Source organism: Cryptomeria japonica, unplaced genomic scaffold (assembly GCF_030272615.1).
Source record: "Cryptomeria japonica unplaced genomic scaffold, Sugi_1.0 HiC_scaffold_35, whole genome shotgun sequence".
In the NCBI taxonomy this organism is placed as follows: domain Eukaryota; kingdom Viridiplantae; phylum Streptophyta; class Pinopsida; order Cupressales; family Cupressaceae; genus Cryptomeria; species Cryptomeria japonica.
Window position 1 is genome coordinate 630,001 of NW_026728857.1, and position 11,865 is coordinate 641,865.

The 11,865-nt window shown below is 59.0% G+C and overlaps 1 non-coding gene across 1 annotated transcript; it reads right to left on the reverse strand.

Annotated features, from left to right (window-relative positions):
• Window positions 1–3,453: 3,453 nt before the first annotated feature.
• LOC131862130 (5S ribosomal RNA) lies at window positions 3,454–3,572 on the reverse strand. Its single transcript, XR_009361156.1, has one exon. It is a non-coding gene; the product is annotated as a 5S ribosomal RNA (ribosomal RNA).
• Window positions 3,573–11,865: the final 8,293 nt, after the last annotated feature.

Sequence of the window (11,865 nt, forward strand, 5' to 3'; positions counted from 1 at the left end):
ACCTTGGCTGGGTTGCGCGCCCTGGTGGGCACCATGGTGCGCACCAAGGAGCGCTCCGAAGTGTGCTCCAAGGTGCGGCCTGCACGAAGTCGGAGCCCGGTTTGCCCCGGGTGTGCACCTCGGGTGGGCACCTTGGTGCGCATGCCTTGCCTGGGCTGCGCACCAGGGCGGGCTCAAGATGGCACCCGCGTTCCTTTTTTTTCACTATCTTTCAAAACGGAAATTTTAAAATCTCATTTTTTTTTGCCTTTTTCTGGAAATTAGTGAAGGCAGCGCATCAAAGGTGCGCACCTCGCTGCCCACCACGGTGCGCAACGCCGGTGGGCACCCGGGAGTGCTTCGAAGTGTGCTCCAAGGTGCTGCGTGCACGTTGTCGGAGCCCGGTTTGCCCCGGGTGCGCACCTCGCGTGCACCTTCGTCGGGGTGGGCACCTTGGCTGGGTTTGCCCCGGCTGCGCTCCGAAGCGGGGTTATTGGAGCGCCGCCTCTTTTTTTGTCGGAGCGTTTGGTGGGGTTTCTCGCATTGGCTCTTCCGAGGCCCGGTTGCCACCCTGGCGCGCACGAAGTCGGAAGTAGGGTTAATTGCCCGGGTGCGCACCTTTGCCAGGGTGGGCACCTTACCTGGGCTGCGCACCAGGGCGGGCTCAAGATGGCACGCGCGTTCCGTTTTTTTCACTATCTTTCAAAACGGAAATTTTAAAATCTCCTTTTTTTTTTGCCTTTTCTGGAAATTAGTGAAGGCAGCGCATCAAAGGTGCGCACCTCGCTGCCCACCTTGGTGTGCTCTGAGGTGCGCACCCGGGAGCGCTACGAAGTGTGCTCCAAGGTGCGGCGTGCACGTTGTCGGAGCCCGGTTTGCCCCGGGTGCGCACCTCGCCTGCACCTTGGCCGGGGTGGGCACCTTGGCTGGGTTTGCCCAGGGTGCGCTCCGAAGCGGGGTTACTGGAGCGCCCCCTCTTTTTTTGTCAGAGCGTTTGGTGGGGTTTCTCGCATTGGCTCTTCCCAGGCCCGGTTGTTGGGTGCGCTCCCACCCTGGCGCGCGCGAAGTTGGAAGTTGGGTTAATTGCCCGGGCGCGCACCTTCGCCAGGGTGGGCACCTTGGTGCGCACACCTTGGCTGGGCTGCGCACCAGGGCGGGCTCAAGATGGCACCAGCATTCCCTTTTTCTCACTATCTTTCAAAACGGAAATTTTAAAATCTCGTTTTTTTTTTGCCTTTTATGGAAATTAGTGAAGGCATCGCATCAAAGGTGCGCACCTCGCTGCCCACCTTGGTGTGCTCCGAGGTGCCCACCACGGTGCGCAACGCCGGTGCGAACCCGGGAGCGCCCCGATGTGTGCTCCAAGGTGCGGCGTGCACGAAGTCGGACCCCGGTTTGCCCCGGGTGCGCACCTCGCGTGCACCTTGGTGCGCACACCTTGGCTGGGTTGCGCGGCCTGGTGGGCACCATGGTGCGCACCAAGGAGCGCTCCGAAGTGTGCTCCAAGGTGCGGCGTGCACGAAGTCGGAGCCCGGTTTGCCCCGGGTACGCACCTCGCGTGCACCTTCGCCGGGGTGGGCACCTCGGCTGGGTTGCGCGCCCTGGTGCGCACCAAGGAGCGCTCCGAAGTGTGCTCCAAGGTGCGGCGTGCACGAAGTCGGAGCCCGGTTTGCCCCGGGTGCACACCTTCGCCGCGGTGCGCACCATGGCGTGCACGAAGTCGGAGCCCGGTTTGCCCCGGGTGCGCACCTCGCGTGCACCTTCGGCGGGGTTGCGCGCCCTGGTGGGCACCATGGTGCGCACCAAGGAGCGCTCCGAAGTGTGCTCCAAGGTGCGGCGTGCACGAAGTCGGAGCCCGGTTTGCCCCGGGTGCGCACCTCGCGTGCACCTTCGGCGGGGTTGCGCGCCCTGGTGGGCACCATGGTGCGCACCAAGGAGCGCTCCGAAGTGTGCTCCAAGGTGCGGCGTGCACGAAGTCGGAGCCCGGTTTGCCCCGGGTGCGCACCTCGCGTGCACCTTCGCCGCGGTGGGCACCATGGCGTGCACGAAGTCGGAGCCCGGTTTGCCCCGGGTGCGCACCTCGCGTGCACCTTCGCCGGGGTGGGCACCTCGGCTGGGTTGCGCGCCCTGGTGCGCACCAAGGAGCGCTCCGAAGTGTGCTCCAAGGTGCGGCGTGCACGAAGTCGGAGCCCGGTTTGCCCCGGGTGCGCACCTCGCGTGCACCTTCGCCAGGGTGGGCACCTCGGTGCGCACACCTTCTCAATGTTTTCTTGCCTTTTCTGGAAATTGGTGAAGGCAGCGCATCAAAGGTGCGCACCTCGGTGTGCTCCGAGGTGCGAACCCGAGAGCGCTCCGAGGTGCCCACGAAGTCGAAAGTCGGGTTAATTGCATTGTTTTCCCCGGGTGCGCTCCGAGGTGCGCAACATCGGCGCGCACCAAGGAGGGCTCCGAAGTGTGCTCCAAGGTGCGCACGATGGCGTGCACCTCTGGTGCGCACGATTCGGAGCTCGGTTTGACCGGGGTGCGCACACCTTGGCTGGGTTGCGCACCTTTTGTGCGCTCCAAGGTGCGCACGAAGTCGGAGCTCGGTTTGCCCCGGGTGCGCACCTTCGCCAGGGTGCGCACCTTGATGCGCACGCCTTGGCTGGGCTGCGCACCTTGGTGGGCGCCATGGTGCGCACCTTTCGTGCGCTCCAAGGTGCGCACGAAGTCGGAGCTCGGTTTGCCCCGGGTGCGCACCTTGGTGGGCGCCATGGTGCACTCCGAGGTGCCCAAGATTGGTGCGCACCAAGGAGCGCTCCGAAGTGCGCTCCAAGGTGCGCGCGAAGTCGAAAGTTGGGTTAATTGTCCGGTTTGCCTCGGGTGCGCACCTTGCGTGCACCTTCGCCAGGGTGGGCGCCTTGGTGCGCACACCTTGGCTGGGCTGCGCACACCTTGGCACCCGCGTTTCCTTCATTTTAAATTTTTTTTTTTTACAATCTCTCAAGTGGGAAATTCTATAATCTCAACTTTTTTTGCCTTTTCAGGAAACTTTTGAATGGAGCGCATCATTGGTGCGCTCCGAAGTGTGCTCCAAAGCTCTCTCCAGCTGCGTGCACCTGCCCCGGCCGCGCACCCGGCCCCGCCCAGCTTCGCTCACCTGTCCCGGGCGTCTGGTGCGGAACCTTAGAGTAAGAAACATCACCGTGCACCTTGGCCAACGTGCGCGACTCGACCGAGCGCGCACTGGCCGAGGTGCACACCGATTTCACCTGGGTGCGCGCGCAGCACCTCGGGCGCACCGGGGTGCGCGCACAACGCCCGGGTTGCACCGTGGCCTGTGTGCTCGGGGCGCCTCGGGTGCGCGCTCGGTGTCGCCCCCGCGCGCGCGGTAGTGCGGGCAGCGCACCCCGGCCCGGCCCGGCCCCGACGAGAACGCAAACGGGCAAAAGGTTTATTCAAATAGCATTGCGACGCCCGGCGAAAAACTAAAAAAGGGTGCAACACCGGGACTTCCCGGGAGGTCACCCATCCCAGTACTACTCCGGCCCAAGCGCGCTTAACTGCGGAGTTCTGATGGGATCCGGTGCACTAACGCTGGTATGATCGCACCCGTTATGAGCTTGTCGCAGTGTGTACTTAGCAAACCGCGACCCACGTGCGAATCCACCCCGGCCACCCACCCCCGTCGAGGTGCACACCCTCCCTCGCGAAGTGCGCCCCGTTCGCCAAGTGTGAGCCCTGCCCGGGTGCGCGCACCTTGCTAGGGCGTCGGGTGTGCACCCGGCCCGGCCTACGTGCGTGCACCTGGAGGGGGCGTCGTGTGCGTGCAGTGTCCCGTCTGCAACGCGGTGCCCACACACCACCTCGGGCGCAACGACCTGCGCTCACATGTGGGCCGAGTGCACCTTGGTGCATGTTCGGGGCGCCTCGGGTGCACGCTCGATCTTGCCCCGGTGCACCAAGGCGCTCGGTTTGCCCCGGGTGCGCACTTGGTGCAAGGTGGGCACCCAAAATAGGGATCAAGCACCAAAACACAAGTTTCGGGATGCAAAATGGGACCCAAGGACCACAAATGCGTTCCAAGACCCATGATGGGTCCACGAGAACAAAAATGTGTTCCGAGACTTAATAAACAAATATTGGGTTTTAGGAGAAGAAACATGCTCTGATGCCCAAAACGAGAATCGACCCCGAAAAGGCCACAGGCCAAAAGTGGGATGCGAGACAAAAAAAAATGGGACCCGAGGACCAAAATTGGGTTCCCAGGTCGAAGACAGGGCAACCGGACAAGAAACGACCTCTAAGGCTCGAAATGAGTCCCGACGACTAAAACTTGACAAGAAGCACCCATCAGGCACCCAACTCGACACCCATGGGATGCCGACCCACCCGGGCTTCCACCTAGCACACCTTGGCACCCACCCACCCTCGCACCCAACCTCGCACCCAACTTAGCACCTTTGAACCCACATTGGCACTCACCCTGACCCTGGCACCTTGGAACCCACATTGGCACTCACCTTGACCCTGGCACCCACCTTTGCACTCACCTTGGGACCCACCCTGGCTCCCACCTCGGCACCCACCCAGACACCCACCTTGGTTCCTTGGCACCCACCTTGGATCCTTGGCACCCACCCCGACACCCACCTTGGCACGCAACTTGGCTACTTGCCACCCACCTTGGCTCCTTGACGCCCACCCCGACAACCACCCCGTGACCTACCCTGGCTAGGGTTGGTGCACACCCACCCTGGTGCCCACCTTGGCACCCACCCTATGACCCACCTTGGCACGCACCTTAGTACCCACCCCGTTACCCACCCTAGGACCCACCCCGTGACCCACCTTGGCCAGGGTGGGTGCACCCACCCTGGTGCCCACCTTGGCACCCACCCATCCTAGCACCCAGCCTGTGACCGGGCTTGGAACCCAACCTTGCACCCGCACCCGTCTTGGCCAGTGTGGGTGCGCACCCATCCTGGCACCCACGTTGTGACACACCCTTTAACCCACGCACCCTAGCACCCACGTTGGCACCCACCTTGGAACCCAACCTAGCAACTTGGCACCCACCCCGTGACCCACCTTGGCATCCACCATAGCAGTCGCCGACTTGGCACCCACCTCGGCACCCACCTTGACACTTGTGGACCCACCTTGCCACTCACCCTAGCATCGACCCATCCTAGCACCCACCCTGGCACCTTTGCACCCTAGCACTCACCCATCCTAGCACCTAACCTGTGACCCACCTTGACACTCACCCTCGCACCCACCTTGGAACCCAACCTAGCACCCACCCACCCTGACACCAACCCTAGCACCTACCCACCCTTGCACCCACCCTGTGACCCATCTTGGCACCCACCCATCCTACCACTCAACCTATCACCCACCTTCTCACCCACCTTGGCATCCACCTTAGCACCCACCCACACTGGCACCTTGGCACCCACCTCGGGCAAGGTGGGTGCACACCCACCCTGGCACCCAATTTAGAACCCACCGAGCATGTTACCCACCTTGGCACCCACATTGCAGCCCACCCTAGTACCCACCCTATGACCCACATTGGCATCCACACCCTAGCACCCAGGCACCTCGACACCCGCCTTGACACCCACCCTAGCACTGAACCTGTGACCCACCTTGGAACTCACCCTAGAACCCACCCACCCTGTGAACCACCTTGGCATCCACCTTAGCACCCACCCACCTTGGCACCCACTCTAGCACTCACCCATCCTAACACCCAACTTGTTACCCACCTTGGCACCCGCCCTCGCGTCCACCTTGAAACCCACCCTAGCACCCACCCACGCAGGAGCCCACCTTGGCACCCAACCTAACACCCACGCATCCTGGCACCCAACTTGTGACCCACCTTGGAACCCACCCTAGTACCCACCTTTGAACCCACTATATCACCAACCCACCTTGGCACCCACCCTATGACCCTCTTTGGAATCCACCCTAGCACGCACCCACCCTGGCACCCACCATGGAGCGCACCCTAGCACCCACCCACCTCGGCACGCACCTCAACACCCACCTTGGTGTGCGCACTGCGCCAACCTCTCAAAGACCCTATGTGGTGCGCTCCAAAGTGTACACCTTTGGTGCGCTCCAAGGTGCGCACCTTTGGTGCACACCGAGGTGCACACCAAAGTGTGCACCGAGGTGAGCACCAAAGTGCACTCCAGGGTGCACACCAAGGCGTGCACCTTTGGTGCGGTCAATGCAAACGAATTCGGAAGTTGGGGTCGATGTCCTAATCGCTGCTGCAGACTACACGTATGAGAATCGGACAAATAGCTTTATATAGGGGAGGTGTTGCGTTTGATGGGTCGACTCCCCTGGTTGTGTGCACTGCACCAACTTCAAAGACCCTGTCTTGTTTAAGAAGTCAAAAGTTGGGGTGGATGTCCTAATCATTGCTGCAGTCTACGCATGTATGAGAATCAGACAAATAGCTTATATAGGGGAGGTGTTGCATTCGGTGGGTTGACTCCCCTGGTTGTGCGCACTGCGCCAACCTCAAAGACCCCGCATAGCAGAAGAAGTCGGAAGTCGGATTTTGGTGAGCACCAAGGCGTGCACCTTTGGTGCGGTCAACGCAGACGAATTCAGAAGTTGGGGTGGATGTCCTAATCGTTGTTGCAGGCTACACATGTATGAGAATCAGACAAATAGCTTATATAGGGGAGGTGTTGGGTTTGATGGGTCAACTCCCTTGGTTGTGCGCATTACGCCAACCTCAAAGACCTTGTTTTCGTTAAGAAGTCAAAAGTTGGGGTCAATGTCCTAATGGCTCCTGCAGGCTACACATGTATGAGAATCGGACAAATAGCTTATATAGGGGAGGTGTTGGGTTTGATGGGTCGACTCCCCTGGTTGTGCGCATTACGTCAACCTCAAAGACCTTGTTTTCGTTAAGAAGTCAAAAGTTGGGGTCGATGTCCTAATTGCTCCTGTAGACTACACATGTATGAGAATCAGACAAATAGCTTATATAGGGGAGGTGTTGGGTTTGATGGGTTGACTCCCCTAGTTGTTCGCATTACACCAACCTCAAAGACCTTGTTTTCGTTTAGAAGCCGAAAGTTGGGGTCGATGTCCTAATTGCTCCTGCAGGCTACGCATGTATGAGAATCAGACAAATAGCTTATATAGGGGAGGTGTTGGGTTTGATGGGTCGACTCCCCTGGTTGTGCGCATTGCGCCAACCTCAAAGACCCTGCATTGCGGATGAAGTCGAAAGTCAGAGTTTGGTGTGCTACAAGGTGTGGTCGAAGGTGCTCACCTAGGTGTGCACCTTTGGAGCACAGGAAAAGTGCCCTCCAAAAGTGCGCACCTTTGGAGTGCACAAAAGTGCCCTCCAAAAGTGCGCACCTTTGGAGCGCAGAAAAGTGCCCTCCAAAAAGTGCCCTCCAAAAGTGCGCACCTTTGGAGCGCAGAAAAGTGCCCTCCAAAAGTGCGCACCTTTGGAGCGCAGAAAAGTGCCCTCCAAAAAGTGCCCTCCAAAAGTGCGCACCTTTGGAGCGCAGAAAAGTGCCCTCCAAAAGTGCGCACCTTTGGAGCGCAGAAAAGTGCCCTCCAAAAAGTGCCCTCCAAAAGTGCGCACCTTTGGAGCGCAGAAAAGTGCCCTCCAAAAAGTGCCCTCCAAAAGTGCGCACCTTTGGAGCGCAGAAAAGTGCCCTCCAAAAAGTGCCCTCCAAAAGTGCGCACCTTTGGAGCGCAGAAAAGTGCCCTCCAAAAAGTGCCCTCCAAAAGTGCGCACCTTTGGAGCGCAGAAAAGTGCCCTCCAAAAAGTGCCCTCCAAAAGTGCGCACCTTTGGAGCGCAGAAAAGTGCCCTCCAAAAGTGCGCACCTTTGGAGCGCACAAAAGTGCCCTCCAAAAGTGCGCACTTTTGGTGCGCACCAAGGCGCTGGTTCGGTCGTTGCAGGCGAGTTCGGAAGTTGGGGTCGATGTCCTGAGCGGAGGTGCAAACTACACAGGTGTCGGAATCGGACAAATAGCTTATATAGGGGAGGTGTATGCTTCGATGGGTCGACTCCCCAGGTTGAGCGCACCGCGCCAACCTCAAAGACCCTACGGTATGGATGAAGTCGGAAGTTGGGTCCGATGACCAATTCGATTAGTAGGTATGCTCATGAGGTCGGAATTTGGGTCCGATGACCTGCCATGTGCAGGAAGGCGAATGTTGACACTGTGCGTTGCAAGGTGCACACCAAGGCGCTGGTGCGGTCTTTTTAGTCGAGTTCGGAAGTTGGGGTCGATGTCCTGATCGGAGGTGCAAGCTACACAGGTGTGGGAATCGGACAAATAGCTTATATAGGGGAGGTGTATGCTTCGTTGGGTCGACTCCCCGGGTTGAGCGCACCGCGCCAACCTCAAAGACCCTACGGTATGGATGAAGTCGGAAGTTGGGTCCGATGACCGATTCGATATGTAGGCATACTCGCGAGGTCGGAATTTGGGTCCGATGACCTGCCACGTGCAGGAAGGCGAATGTTGGCACTGTGCGTTGCAAGGTGCGCACCAAGGCGCTGGTTCGGTCGTTGGAGGCGAGTTCGGAAGTTGGGGTCGATGTCTTGATCGGAGGTGCAAACTACACAGGTGTGGGAATCGGACAAATAGCTTATATAGGGGAGGTGTATGCTTCGTTGGGTCGACTCCCCGGGTTGAGCGCACCGCGCCAACCTCAAAGACCCTACGGTATGGATGAAGTCGGAAGTTGGGTCCGATGACCGATTCGATATGTAGGCATACTCGCGAGGTCGGAATTTGGGTCCGATGACCTGCCATGTGCAGGAAGGCGAATGTTGGGACTGTGCGTCGCAAGGTGCGCACCAAGGCGCTGGTGCCGTCGTTGCAGTCGAGTTCGGAAGTTGGGGTCGATGTCCTGGTCAGAGGTGCAAACTACACAGGTGTGGGAATCGGACAAATAGCTTATATAGGGGAGGTGTATGCTTCGATGGGTCGACTCCCTGGGTTGAGCGCACCGCGCCAACCTCAAAGACCCTACAGTATGGATGAAGTCGGAAGTTGGGTCCGATGACCGATTCGATACGTAGGCATATTGGCGAGGTCTGAATTTGTGTCCGATGACCTGCCATGCGCAGGAAGGCGGAATTTGGGTCCGATGACCGAGTTGATGGCGTGCCATGCGCAGAAAGGCGGAATTTGGGTCCGATGACCGAGTTGATGTTGATGGCCCGCCATGCACAGGAAGGCGGAATTTGGGTCCGATGACCGATTTGAAGGCGTGCCATACGCAAAAAGGCGGAGTTTGGGTCCGATGACCGAGTTGATATTGATGGCCCGCCATGCGCAGGAAGGCGGAATTTGGGTCCGATGACCTGACATACGCATGGAGTCCGACTCGGGGGCCGATGTTCGATTCGATGACTTGCATTGTGGGTAAAGTCGGAAGTTGTGGTCTTTGACCCGATTCGATGACCAGACTTCGGCTGCTTGAGAATCGGACAAATAACTTATATAGGGGAGGTAGTGTTCTCGAGCATCCTCCCCCCGTGCCCGTTTATGTCGATTGATGCTGGTGCTCGACTGGTTGGAGCGCTCGGATGCAAAAATCTTGCACCAGGATTTATCGATTGTGATGGACACGGCAAGTCTCCTGATTGCTATGCAGGAGCTCATCGTGAATCTCTATGCGGCCTTGGTATGGACTCGACCTGCGGAATGGTTCGGCAATGGTAGTCGCTCCAACACGTCCTTGCAATGGCCACAGAGGTGATTCGACTAGAGCTCCAGTCTAGCTTTTGGGTTGCTTGGCGGACTGGTATAGCCGCGATCGAGTTCCGGCCATGAACGTTTTAGATAGCTCTTGGGCTTTCTGGGACGGAAGTCGGAAGTTTGGGCTGTTGTCCGATTTGATGACCATTCTTCGGATGTGTGAGAATCGGACAAATAACTTATATAGGGGACTGTGTTGTCTCACGCAGCCCCCTCCGTGCCCCTCTATCTCGACCGATGTTGGTGCTTGAAAGGGTTGGGATCGCTCGGATTTATAAACGTGCACCACCATTTGTCGAGTGTGAGGGACGCGGCAGGTCTCCTAAATGCTATGCGGGCGCTCTCTGAGAATCTCTATCCGGCCTCGACACAGACTAGTCTTGCTGAATGGTTTGGCACTGGTAGTCGATCCAACACGTCGTTGTTGTGGCCGCCTAGGCGATTCGATTCGAGCCCCCGTCTAGCTTTTGGGTTGCTTGGCGGATTTTGCCCTATCCGCAAGTGAGCTCGGTCCCTAAACGTTCGAGAAACCCGATTGCTATGCGCCGACTCTCTTTCTTGCGAGCCTCCATCTAGCTTTTGGGTCTCTACGGAACGGAAGTCGGAATCTGGGACCGTTGTTTGATTCGACGAGGCAGACTACGGTTGTGCGAGAATCGGACAAATAACTTATATAGGGGAGGTGTTGACTGGAGCATTCTCCCCCGTGCCCCTCTAACTCGACCAATGCTGGCGCTCGAACGGTGGTAGCGCTCGGATTTTCATTGAGCGCCAGCATTGGTCGATTTAGAGGGGCATGCGAGATTCCCGAATGCTATGCGAGGGCTCTAACGGAAATGTCTATTGGTTTCGGTATGGATGCAATTGCGAGTGGTTCGGCAAAGGTAGTCGTTCCGATGCGTCCATGTCGTGGCCAAATCGATAATTCGATTTGAGCCCTCGTATAGCATTTGGGTCTCTCGATGTGATTCCGCATTCCAGTCCCTTTGGGCACTGCTTGAGCCGCATCCCAGGGGGTTCCCTTCCCAATAATCTGCCTCGCAACCCGATTGCTATGCGGTGAGGCTCCTCGGCCGCCTCGGAACTATCTGTGTATCAGACGCATCGCGGGATAAGGGGTTGGCAACGGTAGTCGCCCCAAGCGCGTCCGATGCTTGGACCATTCCGAGGCGGCCCTGAAGCCTCTTCCGTCTAGCCGTTGGGTCCTTCTCGCCGCATCCCTCGCCTCGCACCCCGATTGCTATGCGGTGAGGCTCCTCGGCCGCCTCGGAACTATCTGTGTATCGGACGCGTCGCGGGATAAGGGGTTGTCACTGGTAGTCGCCCCAAGCGCGTCCGATGCTTGGACCATTCCGAGGCGGCCCTGAAGCCTCTTCCGTCTAGCCGTTGGGTCCTTCTCGCCGCATCCCTCGCCTCGCACCCCGATTGCTATGCGGTGAGGCTCCTCGGCCGCCTCGGAACTATCTGTGTATCGGACGCGTCGCGGGATAAGGGGTTGTCATTGGTAGTCGCCCCAAGCGCGTCCGATGCTTGGACCATTCCGAGGCGGCCCTGAAGCCTCTTCCGTCTAGCCGTTGGGTCCTTCTCGCCGCATCCCTCGCCTCGCACCCCGATTGCTATGCGGTGAGGCTCCTCGGCCGCCTTGGAACTATCTGTGTATCGGACGCGTCGCGGGATAAGGGGTTGTCACTGGTAGTCGCCCCAAGCGCGTCCGATGCTTAGACCATTCCGAGGCGGACCCGAAGCCTCTTCCGTCTAGCCGTTGGGTCCTTCTCGCCGCATCCTTCGCCTCGCACCCCGATTGCTATGCGGTGAGGCTCCTCGGCCGCCTCGGAACTATCTGTGTATCGGACGCGTCGCGGGATAAGGGGTTGTCACTGGTAGTCGCCCCAAGCGCGTCCGATGCTTGGACCATTCCGAGGCGGACCCGAAGCCTCTTCCGTCTAGCCGTTGGGTCCTTCTCGCCGCATCCCTCGCCTCGCACCCCGATTGCTATGCGGTGAGGCTCCTCGGCCGCCTTGGAACTATCTGTGTATCGGACGCGTCGCGGGATAAGGGGTTGTCACTGGTAGTCGCCCCAAGCGCGTCCGATGCTTGGACCATTCCGAGGCGGACCCGAAGCCTCTTCCGTCTAGCCGTTG